The sequence below is a fragment of the Mus caroli genome, unplaced genomic scaffold, assembly GCF_978045245.1.
Source record: "Mus caroli unplaced genomic scaffold, Mus_caroli_1 scaffold_2, whole genome shotgun sequence".
Lineage (NCBI taxonomy): Eukaryota > Metazoa > Chordata > Mammalia > Rodentia > Muridae > Mus > Mus caroli.
In genome coordinates this window covers 56,031,767-56,054,226 of record NW_028227257.1, presented here as the reverse complement: position 1 = coordinate 56,054,226, position 22,460 = coordinate 56,031,767, and the positions used below count along the sequence as shown (strand labels likewise).

The 22,460-nt window shown below is 40.5% G+C and overlaps 1 long non-coding RNA gene across 2 annotated transcripts in view; it reads left to right on the top strand.

Moving 5' to 3' along the window:
- Nucleotides 1-22,460, top strand: part of LOC147005824 (uncharacterized) — a 394,000-nt gene that overhangs the window by 39,778 nt on the left and 331,762 nt on the right. Inside the window, exons 1-2 of one of the 2 annotated variants that reach the window (XR_015044893.1) lie at nucleotides 9,993-10,098; nucleotides 15,723-15,843. This is a non-coding gene — a long non-coding RNA (uncharacterized LOC147005824). Of the gene's footprint in view, nucleotides 1-9,992; nucleotides 10,099-15,722; nucleotides 15,844-22,460 lie in introns of those variants that run through there. The other variant, XR_015044892.1, reaches the window with a different exon arrangement.

Sequence of the window (22,460 nt, the reverse complement as noted above, 5' to 3'; positions counted from 1 at the left end):
CAGTAAGCCTTCTTGGTCCTCTGGACTCATTTTGTCTGTGTGCTTTAGCTGATATATTGTTTGCCATATGTTCTCACTATGGGTATAAAAATAGAAGGCTCGTAGACTAAGCTCAAGCCATAGACGGAATGGAAGGGAGGGTGAGTTAAGTGGCAAGAACATGGAACCAGCTGGAAAATGTGCAGCGTCTGCAAGGAAGCCTCTGAGAGGCTGGTGAATGGCAAAGAGGTAGGAGGCGTGAGTGTTTGACCCCATAGGGGGTGAGTACATCAGTCCTGTTCTGAACAGACATCTCCATGGACTGCTCTTATTTCTGAAGGCTTCACATCATAGGTCATGCCTGGAGGACATCGGTTCCTAAATGTGCTTTGTGAAAGACTACTTCCATTAAATACTGGTCCAAGATATGCAGCAAGTCCCCTGGTTAAGTAGCATGTGACAGTCATAGCCTTGAAGGAAATGCAACTTACTCAGATGGTTCAGAGGTTCTGAAACATGTGTGTGTGTGTGTGTATGTGTGTGTGTGAAAGAGAGAGAGACAGAGAGACAGAGAGACAGAGAGACAGAGGCAGAGACAGAGAGAGAGGTGTATGAAAGACCTTATCACAAAGCACATAAAATGCGTAAAGGTTGCAGAAGGATACTAAGTAAAATGAAATTCAACCAACGAGACAATTTAAAGCAATTTTGCATAAAAATAAATGTGTCTTTATTAATCCATATTTAAGTCCGTGTGGGATGTCATATCTAACATAGTGTTTCTGTAATGATGGCAAACAGCATCCCGTGACACATGAACACCTGTAATGAGATGTGAAAACATCAGTCAGAGCTGAGGTGACAGGAGCACAGCTAGAGCTGCTGCCTTTTTCCTACATTCATAACCAAAAAAGTGCTACATTTCTTGTAGAGGTTGATAGAAATATGTCATTTCTTTACTGTTCAAGTTTGTACTTTATTTTTTCTTTTCTGAGGTTAGAAGCCTTTCTACTCATAGAGGTGACAGGTCCAAGGACTCTGGAAGAATCTATAGGAAGAGACTTTTGAGGAAGCCTTGCTTCAAGGGAGGTATCAGGGTTATAATAAAATCCTCAAAGAACGCAAAAGCACCTGTGTGTAACAGCAAGGAAGCCCTGAGCAGGGTGGCTGATTTGAGCAGTGGGCAACTGTGTCCAGGGGACCTGGAAACACAGTGAGGACCTACTCTCCAAGCCATAGCTATAAACTAGCCAACATTTGTTAAAGAATTGCTCTCAGTGCAGCCAAATGATGAGAAGAAAATCTGACCTACTTCCCTCGAATTTCCTCCAGTGTCTCGTTAGCCAAAATCTGCATGGGGGTCACCTCTGGAGCCAGGGTTAGTCATCTCCAGGGGACCCAGATCAGCATCGGGGTCACCCCTGGAGCCAGGGTTATTTTCCAAGGAACACAGATCAGCATGGGGTCACCTCTGGAACCAGGGTTAATCTCCAGGGGATCCAGGGCAGGCCTTCTATTCCAGGTTCTTAACTCATTATACCAATATTTGCCAGTATATTAGCAGATTAATTAATTATTTTGCTTAGAGAAGGAAGACACCAATAGAGAAGGAAGTTTGGGGTGGGTGGGGATCAACAACATGGCTCTCAATAAGTCCTGGTTCTTAAGCCTGTTGAGCTGAGTTCAATCCCTCGGACCCACATAGTAGAAGGAGAGAACAAAATGTCCAAAGTTGTGAGATATGCATATGCCTATACATACACTCATGCACAAAATAAATTATAAAAGGAAAAAAAAACAGAATGAAATTGGGTGATTGTGATTGCTTTTAGAATGGATCCTGAGCCCCAGATTCTAATTAGGAATGTGGTTTTTGGAAAGGAATATCAAGCCCTATTTCTTGAATGTACTGGGAAGCTGGATGTGGCAATGCCCATCTGTAACCCCAGGATTTAGACATTTTTAAAAAAAATAGATTGAGTGTGTGTATGTGTGTGGGGGGAGTTATAGATACCCTTAAATCCAGAGGGCATTAGATTACCTAGATCTGGAATTACAGGTGGCTGTGAGCAGACCAGGGTGGGTTTCAGAAACCAAACTCCAGACCTCTGAAAGAGCAGCAAGTTCTCTTAATCCCTAAGCCATCCAGGCAACAATTCCAGCATTTAGCAGAGGAAGGAAGATCGAAGTACAAGGTTATCTGTGGCTACGTAGCAAGTTTGAGGTAAGGCTGGGCTGAGACCCTGTCAGAAAACCACAGTCTAAGACTATGTTTGAGACTATGCAAGTTCAAAGCAAGGGACATGACACCTTGCCTGGTTCTGCGTGCTGTAGTGGAGCATTGCCTTACAGTGATGAACAAGCCCATGCTGACCCACTGGAAGATGAGACACTCTGTGGATCAGTGCCAAGCCAGATCATTTGTCCTAGGCAAGGTCCTAGATAAATGGAAACACAACCAAGATCACTAAAGCTGATGTAGAGAAGACCTCAAGCCAACCACAAATCCATCAAGAAGTACAGCCTAGATGAGAGTATTTTGGATCTACACAATCATGAGTTGCATAAATGGATGGTTATTTTCAGCCATTGCTTTTTAAGGCAATTTGTTATTCAGCAATAGGTAATTGATACAGCGAGGTATCGAATAGAATTCTATAGAACCCTGTGGTAGTGCATGATACTAAAATAAATGTGGGTAGCACGAGGCACCAAGTTTTGTGTTCTTGAAAACTGAAAGCAGTGTTTGATAGGAAAGTGCCCGTGAATGGAGCTAAAATGTCAACGTTGGACATTTCACTTTGTGTAGGGCTAAGGCCGAAAGGAATAATAACAGACCAGGCACAATACATTAGTGGAGCAATAACCACCATCTACCTACATATAACAAGAAAAAACTATTCAAAAATCTACTCTTTGTTTGCATTTGGTCTTTTTTTGACCATTTACACCCATGCCTTGCTATGTAGTCCAGTCTTGCATTTCTCTGTTCCCTCTGACTCGTTATTCTCCTCCCTCAGCCTCCAGAGTGTAGGAGTTAGCAGGCATGTACCACGATGACCAGCAAACAAATTCATTCTAAAGTTTCATATATTTTGTCACCTGAATTCTTGCACATGGGCACACCATGGAGATAGAACTTAGGCCCCTGGAAGCTCTACCCTCCAATAGAATCTTATTGAATGGGCAGGAATCTTATGGTGATGGACAGCCTCTTACAGCTGGGAAGAAAGTGGTGTCTTATGGAGATTCCACACTTTCAGAGTCACATGCACTGATCTAAGCAATGGTGGCTCTGCTACAGACATGTAGCCAGCCATTTGTGTATAAAGGAAAAATAGCTGTATACAAGATGCAGGTTTACAAGGGTGTTCATCTGCCTGGGAGACTTCCAGATTAACCTAGTGGTTGCTCAGTGTATTGCAGTCTTTTTGCTACAGCATGAACGACATGTGACAATGTGAATAGATGTTTCCGTGATGCAAATCACTGTGGGTCTGGGTAGATGGCTAACTTGGCACAGTATTTGCCTTGCCAGCCCAAGGATCCTAGTTCAATCACAAGGATTTATGTAAAAGTTCAGTGTACTGGTGCAGGTTTGTACTCTTATCACCAAGGAAATAAGAGGAACAGGCAAGAGGATCTCTGGGGCTCAGTGGCCAGCCAGTCTAACCTAATTAGTGATCTCTAGCTCAATGAGATCATGCCTGTAGGACAGGCAATTACTCCTTCCCTGGTGCTTCTGACTGGTGGCAGCTTCACTGGCTGTTTCCTGTCCAGGTTCATCTCTGAGGATAATAAACAGTTGTCATGGCTGTTTGTGAAGGTTTAATGAGATAATGGCCCCTAGTTTAACACCAACAAGCTTTGACAAATGATGATCTTATTTCTCTTTTCTTGATTTAGTCTGAATCAGCTCCTGGTTGGAGTAAGTACTATGTAAAAAGAAATCGAAGATTGAAGGTCACCATTAACTTGCTGGCTTCCTAAGTGCAGTCCCCCACTTCCTTTTTGAGGGCTCTGGCATGTATGAGATTATTAGATGAGATGATTCTCACACTGAAAAGCTGAGAGTAGGGTCCACAGGGAGTGGAGTGCAGACAGGTGGTGCTCTCCTGAGGAAATTTAGGGAAGGGGTAAAACCAAGATGAAAGGGAGTAAGGAGATTTGGCAAGTCCTACTCGCTTGAGTTTCCGGGCCAGCAGCCATTCCTCTAGGGTGCCCAGATGGGCCCTTCAACAGAAGGGACAAACCACGTGCTTCACTATTCGACCCAATGATGACTAAACAGCTCTTTGAATCCATCATAGCTCTTAGAAAATTCCCTTGCATATGGCAGGCTCGCAGTAAGTGTTTAATGAATGATTTATTCAATTAATCACCCAACGTTAAACAGGAAGGGCCCTGAGAGATCATGTAATCTCAAACTGTTGCTTTACAGCTGAGAAACCAAAGCCCCAGCACTGTGTCACTGGAGAACATTTCCAGAAGACTAGCACCCAGGTTGACTGACTACTGGATAAGGCTTTCTGCTATGGCCCTGGGTGTGTGAGATGCCGTGGCTCCACTTCAAACTTCAAGCAGAGAAAGCTGATTTCCTCCCACTACAGCTGTTTTCTTTCTCTATGATGAGCAAAACCTTCTTGGTATTTTTTTTCTTGGATTTAGTACCAACGGTCTATTTATTTTTCTAATTGAAAATACTGCAAGCATCAGAAGCAGTGCCCTGTCCCAAGGACTCAGTATTGAATCTTCTACTGGTATGATGTCATCTAAGGTCTTTCTTTGTAGTCCTTGAGACATTGGGTGAGAGGGTGCTGAATTTCATGGTCATGGATCCATGTTAAATATTGATGAGGGTCAGTACATGTGCTTCAAGCCTGTGCTGTACCACTTGTAGCATCTGGTCTTAGTGCAATAGCATGCTGCACCCACCCGTTTGCCTGCTGGCACCTCATACTACCTCATTTCTGCTTGAGCTCTGCTTGAGCTGTCAGGACCAGCTGAATCCCTATCTGCTTAGTGTTAGAGCCTTTTTCTGTTGAACAGCCACATTGGTCTCCAGTCCACTCTATCCTTCAAACTTCTGCAGTTTCTATTCGATTACTCATTCTGTTACATGTGGGATGTGATAAGTTTGTTTGTTTGTGTCCCTTATAAAACTGTCAGCCTATTAAGCCCTCATTGAATGAATATCTGGATTAGGTTTGCCAAATAAAACATCACTTTCCCAGTTACATTTTTAAATTTTAAATACTCATTGAAAAATTGTTAGTGTTTTAGTGACAGTCCCAAATATACATGAAACTATCTTATATTAAAAATGAAGCATTGTTTATCATAAGAAACTAAATTTAACTGTACATTATGTTTTTATTTGGTAAGAAATTCTAGCAACTCTCAGATACATTTTGATTTCAGGCCTTTCTTAAAGTTATTCTTCCTCAAGAATTGTTTTGAGCAGGGCTGGGAACTTAGCTCTGTGATATATATATAGTGCTTGCAAAGCAAGAGTGGGTCCCTGGGTTCAGTCCTCAGCTCTGGAGAGAAAAGAATTGTATCGAGCAATCAACTGACATTTTATCTGGTAACCCTTGGATCACAGAGCTCCAGGATGCTTTCTGTTCACTTGTCTCAGCTCTTGCTTATGTATTTTTCATTTTGCCTATTAATAAGATTAATACACATAGTTTTTACTAACCCTGTATTGCCATGGCTACATTTAGCAACCATTAGTCTGGAAATTCAAATGGCATTGCTAATTGGTATAAAAGCATACAGATGTCCACTTGGAGTCTGCTGTGTGTATGCAAGAGTTGGCCTGTTTCACCCTCTTCCACTCTTTGCCCAGCACCTAGCAGCAGTGGCACATGCTTTGACCCCTCTACTTCCCTCCATCCTTCCACGGGCATTAAGATCACGGGGATCTCTTCCGTGAAACCCTGCCTTGTTAAGTCAGTGGTTCTCAAGGTGCCCTTGGTCCCTAACTGAGCAACTGTCAGCCATCCCTGGGAACTTGTCGTTCAAGCACATTCTTAGACCCATCCAGTTCTGCCACTGAGAAACCCTGGGTGGGGCCAGCAATCTAGGTTTTAATCAGCACTCCAGCTGGCACTGATGCTGACTCAATAACCATCAGGAAAGACAATAGCTCCCTGAGCTTCTCTATATAAAATACAGATGATTGATGCATGAGTAATTAGCATAATGCTTAAATGTACTTGCAAATAAATCTACACCGGCAGTCAGATTTTAGCAGGCGTTCTGTTCCCTCTGTTTGTCTTTGGGTTTCTCCTCTCCCGTAGTCTTCTTCCTGTGAAGCTACAAACTTAGTTCTTCACGTGAACCCAGTAGGTATGTGCAAAGTAGGAGGTTTCATTATTCACTACTCACCCCTCACTCCCTCACTCTCATCCTTTATTTTCCTCATCTCTATTCACTGAAGTCTTTGATATCCTCTGAGAAGGTAATTCCCCCATCTTCATCTGTCATGCCTCAGAATGATCTTGACTAATACCTCCTGATTAATACTGAAACCTCTCAAAACCCTTAGCTAGCCACTGTTGACCTGATTTTCAAACTCACTTCCCAGACCCCCAACTTTAAACAGGCCTCACTTTGTCAGAACACAGAGTCTTCTCGGCCTGTGTGTGTTTCCAGGGCTCTGGCCTCAGTACCAATACAGGCCTTCTGTGTACATATCACCATCAGCATCCCATCACATTGACTCCTACTCCTGCCAGGCAGGGATACTTTTAAATACACCTAGATACTTGGGGAAATTAAATTTGGCTCATATATATTCCAGAATTGGCCATTTGCTAAGATTGTATATATCTGTAATTACTTTTGCTTTCTTCATAGTACAACGCTTTTATTTTTCATTATATGGAACTGTGTTCTAGCAGTTTATCCCTTCAGGAGGTATCAGTTGCAACAAGAAATACTTTCAATACCTACCCTGCTTTTGTTGTTCCTAAGAATCTAAACTGTAGGTTAGAGATAAACAAGAATCTGTCTTTGGCATTGATAGTGGACAAAACCTTCTAAGAAGAAACATCACTAAATTTAAAGCATAAAACTTTAAGTGTTTTTTACTATATTTACAATAATGTGTGAATATGGGCACTGAAATATTTGTATGAGCGTAAAAATAAAAACCCACCACATACTTGTTGGTGACTACTCCCAATTTCTTCCACCCATCAACCTAGAGGAAAAACTGCAGAAACCAGTCCTCTGTTCACTGTCTCTTTGTATTCACCATTTCTAAAGATCCTACCTAAATGGAATTCACTGTGGCCTTTGGTGCAACATGGTATTTTAAAGATTCATCCATACACCCATGCAATATGAATCAGGACATTAGAGATTTTCATCCAATATCAGTTAGTTAATGGAGAGGGTGTGTGTGTGTGTGTGTGTGTGTGTGTGTGTGTGTGTATGCAGCACATGTGTGCCACAGCATGCAAAGTGAAGTCAGAATACAAACTTCCACCTTATTTGACCCAGGGACTCTGTGGTTTTTCCAGGGTGAACACCAGATCACAGGGCTCACAAGTTTCTAGAGAACATTCTGTCTTCAGTTCCCATCTCCTCATTGGAGCACTAGAAATAAAGTAGTCCACACTAGGCATTTGGCTTTTATATGGGTTCTGGGGACTCAAACTCAAGTATTACTGTTTAGACAGTAAGCTCTTTCACCCAGTGAGCCATCTGCTAGCCTCTACCTATGAAACTTCAGTCACTTAGCTTTAATAACAAGTAGTGTTGTGGTGGCATTATGGTGAAATTTCTGTGGACATGTCTCTTGGTTAGACACCTAGGAATGGTGCTGGTAGATCATACTGAACATTTTGAGGAACATTCAAATGGTTTTCCTCAGAAGTTCCACCAGGTCATACTCTCATCAACAAAGAGAAGTTCTGGTTTCCCATGGTATCTTTAACACTGGGTATTTTGTGGGTTTTATCTGTCTTATTAAATACAACATAGAGGGCATGATGTTCTATGTCTTACCATGTATCAGAGCTCCATTTCTCTAATGATCAAGGACTTTAAGCACAGTTGGTTGTGTTTATTTTCTTTTCTTTGTACCTTGCTTGGAGAAATGGCTTCAAATTATTCCCACATTTTAAAGTCAGAGTGTTCCTGTTTTTATCATTGGGATGTATAAATTCTAAAGGACTGTCCTCATGGCCAAACTGACACCATCTTTAGGAGTTCTGGGGGCCTTCTCACAAGAGTTCACCATAGCATAACTTGTTGAGTTCCATGGTGATTTATGAAAGTTGTCCCCCATAACTCCCTGAATTTGAATACTTGGTCCACAGTTGGTGGCTCTTTGGGGAGGATTAGGAGGTATGTGCTTGCTGGAGGAAGTATATAACTCAAGAGAGGTTTGGAGGATAAACAAGATTCAGGCCACTCAGAGTGGATTTTGTGTCTGTTGTGTTTCAAGATGTGAGTTTCAGCTGTTCCTTCTGCCATGCCTTTGCTCTGCCATTATGAATTCTAACCTTCTGGCAAACAATCCCAAATAAACATATTGTTTTTTAAGTTGCCTGGATCATGGTGTTTGATCACAGCAACAGAAATATAACTGTTTCAGTCAGGATTTTTATTCCTGCTCAAAACATCATGACCAAGAAGCAAGTTGGGGAGGAAAGGGTTTATTCAGCTTACATTTCCTCATTGCTGTTCATCACCAAAGGAAGTCAGGACTGGAACTCAAGCAGGTCAGGAAGCAGGAGCTAATGCAGAGGCCATGGAGGGATGCTACTTACTGGCTTGCTTCCTCTGCCTTCCTCAGCTTGCTTTCTTATAGAACCCAAGACTACCAGCCTAGGGATGGCACTACCCACAGTGGGCCCTCATCCCTTGATCACTAATTAAGAAATGCTTTACAGCTGGATCTCATGGAGGCATTTCCTCAACTGAAGCTCCTTTCTCTGTGATATTTCCAGTTTGTGTCAAGTTCACACACAAAATGAGCAAGTACAATAACCAAGACAAATACTTTACCTTCTAGAAAGAAAGGGAGTAGTGGGAACATGGCAGTCTTATCTGAGTATCTAGTCACCCTTCCCAATGTGTTGAATGCAATTCTGTCTTAATTACAGGAGGCCTTGTGTTCTTCGGGGGACGACTAGGTGATATAGATGAGAGAGGATAAGGAGAGGAGGTTCTATCTATGTATCCCTGGGGAAGCCATCAGTACTGCTAGTTGAAGGCAACCCAGCATGGTTGCCTTAATGTCTCCTGTGCTCCTACCCACAACTTGTCATCCATTTCAAATAAGTCTAATATGTGCACTGGTTCTCCCAGTGAGCTTAGGTGAAATGAGGACTTAGAAAGAGGGGTAGACTTGCTAAGTTCTCCCCATGGAAGGGATCTGAGCTCAAAATCCTTTATGTAATCTAGAAACATTGCCTCGTCCTTGCTTAGTGTTTAAGGGTTTCTCCCATTTTGTGGGTTGTGTTTTCTGCAGCAGTGATGTGGGGTTCACTCCCATAGACTTGTAATATTGAAGTCGCTTTATATGTTGCTTATGCTGTGGCACCTTGATTGGGAAACCATTGCTGGAAGTCATGACAATTTGTACCTGTGTTTCCTTCCAAGAAGATTGAGCTTTTGGCTTTTATGTTTAGATATTTATCCTGAGTTGGGTGTGTGTGTGTGTGTGTGTGTGCACATATACAGCTTGAGGTAAGAGCCCTAACTAATTTAGTTTGTGGATATTGAGTGCTTACAGAACCTTTTATTGAAATCCCAGTTTGTTCCCAGTTGAATGATATTGGCACACTTCATTAAAAATCAGCTCATCACAGGGCTTATGGTCTACTTGTTACTCAACCCTACTCATCAATCCATTTGTATCTGTATGCCTGTGCCACACTGTAAGACTTTAAATCAGGACAGTTTTAAGACCTCTGAGCTTGTTTTACATTTTCAGTATTGCTTGTCTATTATAATGTTTTGAATTTCCATGTCAATTTCAGGGTCACCTTGCCCCTACAGGAATGACAGCATTTGATAACAATTTCATTCTGTCTGCAAATCAATATAGGCAATGCAGTGCCTCCTTAATGCTATTGACTCCTCCAATCATTGAACATGGTAATCCTTTCATTTTGTAAAGTATTTAATCACTTTCAATGTTATTCTGTTTTAAAGCTTTATATAGCTTTCCTTCATTAGTACAGTTTATTCCTAAGTATCCTAAATATTTTATTCCTTTAGTACCAATTCATTTTTCATATACTTTACTGTTAACATATATATATGTGTGTGTGTTTGTTAACAGTTAACTGCTTGAAATATATATATATCTTGAAAAAGAAAAATAGTATGTTATTTTTATTGCATACCCTTCATGTAGTGAGTTCCAGAATTCCATGAAATGTTGGGGTTTTCAACATCTAAGATTAAATGATCTGCAAACACTAATACTTTCCATTCAGTCCTCTCTGTGCCTTACTGCTGACTGGGGTGATGAGAACTGACATTACTCGATTTGCTTCTGACCTTGATGGGGAAGTTCCTAGCCCTGTTCTGTGTCTGTGGCCTGAAATGAATGGATGACAGCTGGGCAAGTGATAGACTAAGTAAGACACTGGAGAAGAAAGGCTGGGAGGGAGGTGCTTTCAAGGAGACATGTTCTACCAGAGTTCTGGGCACCTGTAAGCTCATGTGCAGGCCTAGGAAATGCATAGGAAGGGTAAAGCACTAACCTTTGGTCAGCTTCCAGGCTCTGTGAAAGCAGTCAGTTTAAAACAGAGACTAATACATTGACCCATTTGTGTATTGGACAATGTCTTATGGAGGTAAATGGAGTAGGTAAATTCCTAAGATAACTATGGGAGCAGGTTTCCACTCATCCTCAGTCAAGAAGTTTATGGTCAGTTTATTCCTCTCAACTCCCTTCATGCTCTTCCTCTAGAACACAGCCTGTTGTTGCTTTCAGGGCTACTGTCAAGGTGTATTGGAGCAGAGGAGAAGACAAGAGGCACTACTGCACAAATTTGTACTTCCTAGCCACTTAAAATAATAATTTCAGAGTTACTGTAAACACCTTTATTTCCAGATTTCTGAAGTTGTGAAGTCTCATCATTTTTAATAGAATTTTAAAATTACTTTTATGAAGGAGTATGTTTAGGTTTCCTTAATTGGCCATTCTCACATCTAAACATGATGGTAGAAATAGGCAATCAACCTCTTTTTGTGTTGCTGGAGAAACAGGTTGCACCTGCTACAAGATACAGTGCAACCACAGAGGGTCACATGGGGTCATAACCACTGACATGTACTGTGCTACCACAGAGGAAAGTCACATGGGATTCTTAGCTCTATGTCTCCATGTTTTTCCAATGTTGAGCACAATGGAATTTTAAACATTTGATGTCATGGTTCATACATCATAGAGTTCACGACAATGACAGCACAGTTAATAATAATATCCCCAATGTATAGAAAAGTTTTAAAATGTAACTTTTTTCATTATATTTCCGTGTGTTTGTGTGTGTGTGTGTGTGTGTGTGTGTGTGTGTGTGTGTGTGTGTGTGTGTGTGTGTGTGTAAAGGAGTCTTTTTGAGCTTTCTAGCATATAGGAAAACAATGAGAAAATAAATCTAGCAGCTTTAAGTTAAAACCCTGCAACTGCCAAGGGTTACTAGGAAGAGCAGTTGCTCAGGTACATTTAAATGTGTGTGGTGGTGGGCGTGTGTGTTTTGTTCATGAACCAAGCTTGGTTGCTTGGTGCACTTGGGTGCCAAAAGGTGTCCCATTCCTTGAAGTGCTGTTTGGGTGTGAAAAAAACAGCTATTGCCTTTAGCTGCTGAGATGTTTCTCTAGACTTCAAGTATATTTTGCATGAGAAGGTCCTTCTTGTACTGTGTGGCAGGCTGAAGCCAGTTCCTTTATGGAAAGAGTAAGACTGCTGAAAGACTACCTATTTTGAACATTAGAAAACATCTCTAAGAGGAAGGAACCAGACTGGGGAGCACTCTGAGCACAGAGCACAGTGTGAGGGGCAGGATTCCACTCTGCTCTTCACTGTCCCAATATCTTGACACAGTATCTGATGCTCTCACAAGCTCACTTTGTTCTACAGCTACTCAAGAGATTTGTTCACAAGCCAGTGACAGTGGTGCCGGATGTCATTATTGCTGGGGAATGGGACAGGCAACTGGATGTTTAGTTTTAGCACTGAAAGGGAATCACATGGGTGTTTAGCCATATTCTTGGGTTGTTTTTGTTGTTATTGTTGAATTCAACACAAAGCACAAAACATACAACTATTGTAATATTTGTTTTTGTTTTATTTCATTTGTTTGCTTGGGGCCTTAATAAGAGTTCTGCCTGTGGCTCAAAGGCACTGCCTTGAATTCAGGACCTTGCTTAAGGATAAAGTTAACCAAGGGAAATTGGCAGGTGTACTTTCTGCAATCCCGACCAAGTTCTAAGTATGGCCAGACTAATTTTTCTCTGGCTGAGCTCTAGGAATTTCATTTGGGGATTTTTGTAAGCTGACTGCCAGGTCTGCGAGCACAAAGCAGACTCTGAAATGCTCTTCACTTTGTATCATCTGATCCCTTGCAAGTTCTCCACCTGCTTATTATAGTGTGGTTCCAGGAACAACTGGTCGGCCTCAGAGGTTAGTTACCAGAGCTGGAGAGCAAGCTGTCTGGATAAACATGCATTTTTATTTTATTTTTAAGGGCTCAATAGAGAGGCAGGATGCAGTTTACAAAGCTCACTGGATGAGGGTTGAGGGATAGGAATGTTAGTGCCAGCTCTGCTTCTGGTTCTGTGGCCTCTGCTGCTCTAAGTGGCTTGGTTTTATGGGCCCTCTGCAAAGTGTACTGGATCAGGAACTTTGCAAATGTGCTGTGCAAACTGAAAGCCTTCTTAGAGTTGCTTCCGGCTGTACTGGGATGTGAGACAATGGATAGAGGGCTCTGTTTACTCCTTTCAATCAAAACTGCTTAAATTCTCCTTGTCTTCAACATTTGAGATTCTAGCACAGAACTTTCTTAGAAAAGATTCTGAGGACTTGAGAGTCGGTTTGTGGAAGGCTGTTCTTGCTTATGCCATTTGTGCCATCATTGTGTACACTGCGACTGCGCAACTCCAGAATTCACATGAGTCTGTGGATACCAACCAAAGAATCGTCCACACCTCTTCAGTGAAATTAGGGTTAAGAAAGGATGGTAGAGAGAAGTAGTGTGTGCCACGTGGCTGTCAATTGTGTGTTCATTGATATTGATGATGGCACAAGCATTCTGACAGTAGCTAGATATTTTTTATGCATTCATGTTCTTTTTCACTATAGTGTGTTTTTTATTTCTGTCATATTTTGCCAAACAAAAAGTAAAGAAGGTATTAATATTCATGAGATGTTTCAGGAAGAAACTGTTCAGTTTATTTTGCTCTCAGGGACACAGCCTACCAAACAGAAGATGCTGTAGCTGTAGTTAGGGAATAAAATAGTAACAATGATAACAACGATCTGTCTAATTCTCCAGGGTATATTAGAAGCACACACAGTTGCCTGGACTCATTTATGATGGTTAAGCATATTGCAGTGCCCCATAGCTCACTTTTATGTGCCTTGATTTAGCCCCAGAGTGTACCTGACCTGTCCTAACTTTCTCACACACAGCAGAAACTTGGGCATGGATGAAGAACCAAAAGTCCTTTCTTCCTCTAATAGGAATTATTCCCAGAGATCAGTATCTCTGAATTCCTCAGTAAATCTTGCTTTCCTTAAGGAAGATGAAGTGCCTATCATAGTATTCTGCCCATGCTTGAAGTTCAGTGTGCTTTTGAAGGTGACAAATAAGGATGACACATGCAACAACTGTATCTTAATGTCAATTAGTACCCACTCCTGTAGAAGCCACACCGGTTTTTCAGTCTTTGTGTGCTGTCTTCTTTGCTTACTCCGGGTCATCAGATGGGCCCAGACCCAGCCTAGGAGCTTACCAAAAGTCAGTTGACAAGCAAGAGAAGAGTTATCATTTTAAGCAACAGTGAAGGTTTTTGGCATATTCCTTAGGATTCTTTAATATTTAGGGAAGATTAAGAAACTCAACTGAGAACTTTGGTATAATGCAGAATAGTAAACAGTGCTTAGGAGTCCCCTTCTTAGAGCCAATCTCCCTAGATTTGAAATTTGAAGGTGTTATCTGGGAGTCATGTGACCTTGTACTTCTTTAATATCTCATAAATCAGCTTTCCAGAAGGTAAATGTATATGACACTAATACCTATCTCATAGGGATTTTTTTTATTAGTATGTAAGTAATATATGTGATATATAAGTAATATATAGGCAAATATTTTGTGACTGTCCCATTGTAAATTCTCTACTGGTCTTTCTATGATCACTATTTACCCATGTAAGCCTCAGCTGCTTCATCTCTAAAACATGGAGTTGTGACAAGAACATTTGTAGGTTGCAGGAAGCTTTGTAATGCCTCTTTTGATTTCCTTTCCACATCACAAATACTCAGTAAATCAGAACTGTCATCTTTATGTGAGGGGCTATTTGAAATCTTGACCTCAGTTATGTGCTGGATGACTGGAATGAGCCTGGTGTCTTTCTCCCTCTTTGTTTTCCCAAAGGAGGAGACACATAAGCTCTTCTCATTTCCTACAGCTCCAGTTCTAGATTTCTACCAGAAACTGTTTCTCACACAAAGGAACACATACTAGTCAGCTTGTTGGTTGGTATTTGTTACTGAGGTAGACCTGTAACTTGTTGACTCAACATCTGAACAGGGACCATAACATAGTACCTAAGCTTTGATTATGGCCAGTCCACTGAGTAGAGACCCATTTTTGTCCCCTTCCTGACTTTCCAATTAGTCTTTGGTAGCATGTGGATCAGTAATAGAGTTAAGAAAAGAGTTGAATACTCAGGTGCAATAGGGCACTGGGCACAGAACCTCTAGTTCATAGGGAAGTCTATTCTTCTACCACCTTACCTGTCTAATCAGTCCATTTCACTAGATTCTCTTTAAGAATTCATTTCCAACCTCAGCCTTGTCACAATATGATATTAGAGACTCTGGATGACTTCCTGATTTGGTGTCCATATGGCTGTTTTTGCATCTTGATTCCGTGTGTCATCATTGAATTTAGTCCAATGAAATAATATTCTAATACTGCTGAATATTAACATTTATATTCTCAAAATTAGTTAAAGCAGATTGTTTTATGCAGAAAAAGGCAGATACTTGAAATGTGCACTTGATTACCAGTTGCCAAAAATTCAAATTCATTGATTAGTCATGGCCAAACATTTTGAGATCATCCAAGGATTTACAGAAATTAATCCAATTATATGGATATATTTCATTTGTGGGTCCTATTGATGACTGTTTGGGGAAAATAGAATATTGGAAACATCAATATGGTTCAGAGAGAAATCTTTTTAAATAAAGCATTATGAAAGATTTCACTATAATCCATTCAGAAGTTCTGAAAGGTAGATTGGATAGATGATTCAGGTTTAGCCACTGAGGAAATTAAAACACCAAAAGAATGAGAGGTTCATCTATCTCCCAGCAAGCAGGGGTGCAGCCTGGATTAGAATGCAAATGACAGCATTCTCTAGACTTACAAAGACCAGTGTGCAAGCCAAATGTGTGTTTAGAAAACACATCTAGAGTTAAATGGCCATGCTGGAGTATTTGTTTTGTTATTATTCAGTATCCCACTGCTATCTTATTCTGGTAGGTGTTGTAAGAAGCAAAGTCCATCAGGAGTAAAAAGAAACTTGAAAACCAGAGTCCATCCAAAGATATCAACTAAGGAAACTGCTGGAATCAAAGGAGAGAAAGGCTGTGTGCACCTGGAGGTAAGTGTGGCCACCCTTGCCAGGAGGCTATGTGCAGGCCATCACCATTTACATCTTTACAGAGTTGAAACTGACCCAATGTGAATTCATGTTTGTCTGTTCATCTAATTTTTGAAGGTTATTTTTGTCTTCTTGCTACTTTAATAAAATGTGTTCCTCTTTCTTTCTCCCAACCATTTGTATCCTTCTTTCTCCAACTTATTTTCACTGTGAAATAAATTCTAAAGCTATTGACAGGGAATACTTCAGGTATTCAATGTGTGTGTGTGTGTGTGTGTGTATTCAATATATATATATATATATATATATATATATATATATATATGTATACGTATATATATATATATATATATTCCATATATACATATATATGGAAGAAATGAGGAGTGGCGAAAAAAAGGAAGGAGAGGGTGAGATGAAGGATATAGAGAAAAAGGGATAGAGAATGGGGTTTCAAAGAAAGGGGATGACAAAGAGGGGAATGAGAAAAAGGAGAGTCTAGGGGGAAAGAACCATTAAAAATAAATTGGAGACCAAACACTGAATACTAGACATATGTTTCTTTGGCTCTAAGGGCACTCTAGATGTTCTTGGTCACACACTTTCCCATTATATTCTTTTTTTTTAATTAGGTATTTTCCTCAATTACATTTCCAATGCTATCCAAAAAGTCCCCAATACACTCCCCCCCCCCAGTCCCCCACACACCCACACCCACCCCTTGGCCCTGGCATTCCCCTGTACTGGGGCATATAAATTTGGCAAGTCCAATGGGCCTCTCTTTCCAGTGATGGCCGACTAGGCCATCTTTTGATACAAATGCAGCTAGAGTCAAGAGCTCTGGGGTACTGGTTAGTGCATAATAATGTTCCACCTATGGGGTTGCAGTTCCCTTTAGCTCCTTGGGTACTTTCTCTAGCTCCTCCATTGGGGGCCCTGTGATCCATCCAATAGCTGACTGTGAGCATCCACTTCTGTGTTTGGTAGGCCCCGGCATTGTCTCACAAGAGACAGCTATATCTGGGTCCTTTCAGCAAAATCTTGCTAGTGTATGCAATGGTGTCAGCGTTTGGAAGCTGATTATGGGATGGATCTCTGGATATGGCAGTCTTTAGATGGTCCATCCTTTCTTCACAGCTCCAAACTTTATCTCTGTAACTCTTTCCATGGGTGTTTTGTTCCCAGTTCCAAGAAGGGGCACAGTGTCCACACTTTGGTCTTTGTTCTTCTTGAGTTTCATGCGTTTAACAAATTGTATCTTATATCTTGGGTATCCTAAGTTTTGGGGCTAAAATCCACTTATCAGTGAGTACGTATTGTGTGAGTTCCTTTGTGAATATGTTACCTCACTCAGGATGATGCCCTCCAGATCCATCCATTTGCCTAGGAATTTCATAAATTCATTCCTTTTAATAGCTGAGTAGTACTCCATTGTGTAAATGTACCACATTTTCTGTATCCATTCCTCTGTTGAGGGGCATCTGGGTTCTTTCCAGCTTCTGGCTATTATAAATAAGGCTGCTATGAACATAGTGGAGCATGTGTCCTTCTTACCGGTTGGAACATCTTCTGGATATATGCCCAGGAGAGGTATTGCTGGATCTTCTGGTAGTATTATGTCCAATTTTCTGAGGAACCGCCAAACTGATTTCCAGAGTGGTTGTACCAGCTTGCAATCCCACCAACAATGAAGGAGTGTTCCTCTTTCTCCACATCCTCGCCAGCATCTGCTGTCACCTGAATTTTTGATCTTAGCCATTCTGACTGGTGTGAGGTGGAATCTCAGGGTTGTTTTGATTTGCATTTCCCTGATGATTAAGGATGTTGAACATTTTTTCAGGTGCTTCTCTGCCATTCGGTATTCCTCAGGTGAGAATTCTTTGTTCAGTTCTGAGCCCCATTTTTTAAAGGGGTTATTTGATTTTCTGGAGTCCACCTTCTTGAGTTCTTTATATATATTGGATATTAGTCCCCTATCTGATTTAGGATAGGTAAAGATCCTTTCCCAATCTGTTGGTGGTCTTTTTGTCTTATTGACGGTGTCTTATGCCTTGCAGAAGCTTTGCAACTTTATGAGGTCCCATTTATCGATTCTCGATCTTACAGCACAAGCCTTTGCTGTTCTATTCAGGAATTTTTCCCCTGTACCCATATCTTCGAGGTTTTTCCCTACTTTCTTCTCTATAAGTTTCAGTGTCTCTGGTTTTATGTGGAGTTCCTTAATCCACTTAGAGTTGACCTTAATACAAGGAGATAGGAATGGATCAATTCGCATTCTTCTACATGATAACAGCCAGTTGTGCCAGCACCATTTGTTGAAAATGCTGTCTTTTTTCCACTGGATGGTTTTTGCTCCCTTGTTGAAGATCAAGTGACCATAGGTGTGTGGGTTCATTTCTGGGTCTTCAATTCTATTCCATTGGTCTATTTGTCTGTCACTATACCAGTACCATGCAGTTTTTATCACAATTGCTCTGTAGTAGAGCTTTAGGTCAGGCATGGTGATTCCACCAGAGGTTCTTTTATCCTTGAGAAGAGTTTTTGCTATCCTAGGTTTTTTTGTTGTTCCAGATGAATTTGCAGATTGCCCTTTCTAATTCGTTGAAGAATTGAGTTGGAATTTTGATGGGGATTGCATTATAGTCTTCATCCTGAACAATTTACTTCAAAGGATGTAGTACAAATTGTTCATAAAAATCTCTAAGACATTATTGTCCCCTTTATATGTTCCTGACTCTGGTCTTCCACATTCCTTGAAGTTTAGAGTAGCACTATTGACCAGAAGATGCCAAAAAAGTAGCTGGGGTCTAAAGTGAGGTGTGTAGGAGTATGAATTTTTATTTTGGCTATTTGTGTAGCTCTGGACATATCACTGACCACACTTACACCTTCAAATGCCACAAACCAGTTCTTTCTTCATATTCCTGTTGCCACAAAATTAATGTGTATAATCACCTGATGCAGGTAGCACAGGAAGACGAGCTACTTGTGGCTTCATATTTCTGTTATTAAAGAATCCAAACTTGGATCTTTGAGGTGTCAGTCTATTTTTGCTCAGTTCACCATGATTGCTCTTGTAGTTTGCTTTACCAAGGTTGTGAACAGCTTTGGGACCCTCAAAGCTAAGCTATTCATGCAAAATTCTCTTCCCAGTTGTGCCTTTGTTTTTTGCATAATGCCATAGACCAGGGTCAGGTTCAATCAAGTAAGGTTTCATACTAATGACTTACAGTTGGTGTGCAAGGAAGAGGGAGCCATAGGGCATATGCATATGCATGCAGACTTTGGGGGGTCAGGTTTGAAGTTTTGTTAAATCTGCAAAAATAACAGATATTGAGTTAAATTACAATCTAATGATAGTTTGCTCTGGGGCCTGAAGGAGAAAAGGTTATTGGGATTCTTATGTCTAACTACATACTGGGTTGAAATATATCTTTTTAAAAAAAAATAAGACTCTTCAGTATAAAAGCAGTCCTCAGTAATAATAAGAAAGTTACTTGGAACATTTAGAAATAAGTGAAACTTTTTAGACTTTGTTTAGACCATTTATGTAAACACATGATACATAGTAAAAATGTATACTTATAAATATTTTTAGAGAATTGTGATTAAAACATTATATAGCAGTTGTGATCTTTAACGATTTTGGGCATTGATGGTTTCAGGATTACTAGATACATGTGATGTTCTTGAAGCCTTACAATCCGAACTGTTAACAACCTGGAAATGCAGAGAAGTACTTAACACACATAACTCTATACATTGCTTGAGAAATTGAAATTATTGGGTTGAAGTGACGTGGTGTTTGGAATTTGGGAAAACAGCTAGTGAGAAATGTAATTTTAATGTAATAGGTAGAAGATGATTCAAAATATATGAAATGCCAAAGAGCAAAAAGTAGACTAGGTAATTACGCCGTTGCATACCCAGGTTGGTGGACAGATTGTCTTTCTCTGCTCTAAATCTTCTTGCCTCTAAGCCTCTGCTTGAAGTCTGGTTATTTTTGTGTCATCTGTATTCTATTTAACTAACTTCTTACCTTCTTCAATTGTCATCATTTGTAATAAGTTTTAGGTACCTAGATTTTCCTCTTTCATAGAACCAGGCAGAAATAAATAAATGGTCCCTGATGATTTTACCAGGCCGAACTCCTTAGGGAAAAGTCATGGGAGAGAAAGAGAAGTTTCATGGGCAGATTTAAGTCACTGTAGTTACATTCAATCTAAAATAGACGATGATGAGGATTTGTTACATACTAGGTAATGAGGAGAGTTAACTTTAAAACAATACGGGAAAGCTTTCAAGGAGCTAGGAAATGCCATGAGCAGGCTGGATTGGAGATGAGCTTGTGAACTCCAAGCACAGAGCCTTTCTGAAGTAGGTTTAAGCTTAGTCAGAGGGGCAGAGCATGTTCATACTGTTTCAAGTGAGATGGGTTGAAATAGAAGATGTAATCTTGTGACAGATCATAGTAAGAGGAGGGGGGTTCTGGTGTGGTTTCCATCTTTTCCCTCAGTAAGTGGCTATGACCACATGTTGTAGGCATGTGACTGTGCTAGTACAGATGTTACAGTTGAGATGAATGGGAGCAGGAGAGAAGACCTAACAGTAACCAGACAAAGACCCAGAGGCAAGCACTACCTGAATACTGATCTCCCTCAGCCACCATTGTCACAAAAGGGTCACAGCAGGCAGCACAGGACAGATTCTAAAAGGAGATCTGGATTTGATTCATTTCCACTTAGCAAGCATTTGTGGCTTTTATCCATGTTATTTGCACCTTGATTCTCCATTTGCAGAGGAGAATATCTTTATATTCCAAAAATTAACTGTGCATGAAAGTATAAAGACTTTCTTTTTATCTCAGTAGCATTTGTTATAAAACAGTTTTGTTTCATTTCTTTGTTTGTTTTTGTTTTTTTTGTATATTCATTCCAGCAACCTCCTGATACTGTTACTACCTTCAGTATCTAGATGAGCAAGTTGGTGTACCAAAAAGGAAAATAATTTGCTTCCATTTGCATAGTTTCATGACAGAAAAAAAATTTCAAATTTTCTTTCTTTTTTTTTTTAAATTTCAAATTTTCTAGAAGTCTAACTCCATAAACTAAACAGTAAACATTGCCTGGCCCCACCACATCATCTGAAGGATTTCCTGTCTTCATTTATGAAGAAGCTGTAGCAGATAATTTCTTCACACCATCTGGTTCCAATGTTATGTGATTGATACACTCTGTGAGGAAGAGGGTCTTGTCTAAGCAAGGACATTTGGAAGCCACAGTCTGGCTTTTTGAGTGCAGCAGAGAGCCAGGGAAGCTCCTGTTGTTTGAGGCTTCTAAGGAAGGTGGCATTGCCTAATCTGCAATAAGGGCCCATCTTATTACAGACCCTCTTTCTCTCAGGAGTTCAACATGTGCCAATTTTGCACATGCTGAACATGAAATATTTTATCAGAGATCTATTTCTGTCCTGGACATTAGATGACGAAGAAGAAGAAGAAGAAGAAGAAGAAGAAGAAGAAGAAGAAGAAGAAGAAGAAGAAGAAGAAGAAGAAGAAGAAGAAGAAGAAGAAGAAGAAGAAGAAAGAGGAGGAGGAGAACAAGAAGAAAGAGGAGGAGGAGAACAAGAAGATCAAGAAGAAGATTCTAAGAACAAGAAATTGCAAACATAGAGGAAATTTCTGTTAAGGAGAGATATTTCTGTATATGTGTGTGGCAGGGGTAGGGAGGCAATGGTGGTTTGAATGAGAATGTCCCCATACAGTCATTTGAACTCTTGGTGAGGTTAGGGATGGTTCACCCTTGCTGAAGAAAATACCTCAGTGTGAATTAAGCCTTTGAGAACTTAAAGTCTCAAACCAAATCCTTCATGTTTGTGTTAAAAGATATGGTTTCTCAGCTTCTTGCTCCTACAACCATGCCTGCCATGTGCTGTGGCGCTTCTTCCATGATAGACTCCATCTCATTGGAATGATAAGCACAAAGAAACTCTTATCTTCTGCCTTGGTCACAGATCTTACTACAGCAACAGGAAAGTAACCAATACAAAGGGTAAATTATGCAAGGAACATTACTGACACACCTGGTGGAAATAGAAAAGTTGTGAGAAACTGGAGCTTCTGACAAGATTTAGATGATTTGTCAGGGCTCTTCCCTGATCTTCTCGATATATGCTCATCTCTCAAGTATGAGTGACCTTCACCATCTTTTCATTATGTGTTAAGGGAACAAGACTATTTCTAAGTCCTAGAAGGAAACAAGTAAGGACAGTATCGCCAAACTAGACATTGGTACCTTTGGGGAAGCATCACTGTTTCTGAAAGTGAAGAGGTTACTGTTAGATACATGGATGCTCAGTATGTGGAAGAAGAAGAGTTGGTGGGAGCCAATGGTGTAACATGCAGCAGGGGTAAGATGAATTGAAATAGGCCAAGTGGGGGAAAAAACACTTGAGTATCTTAGTTCAACATATCAGAAATTTAACTCTCTCTCTTTTAACACAACCATGAAGGAGAGAGTGAGCAAATATCTAATTTAGCTTTCATTGGACTCAAGTCAAGGTTTCCATAGTGACACCTTCCTATAGACTTGTAGAAAGAACCAGTGTCCTTTCTTTTC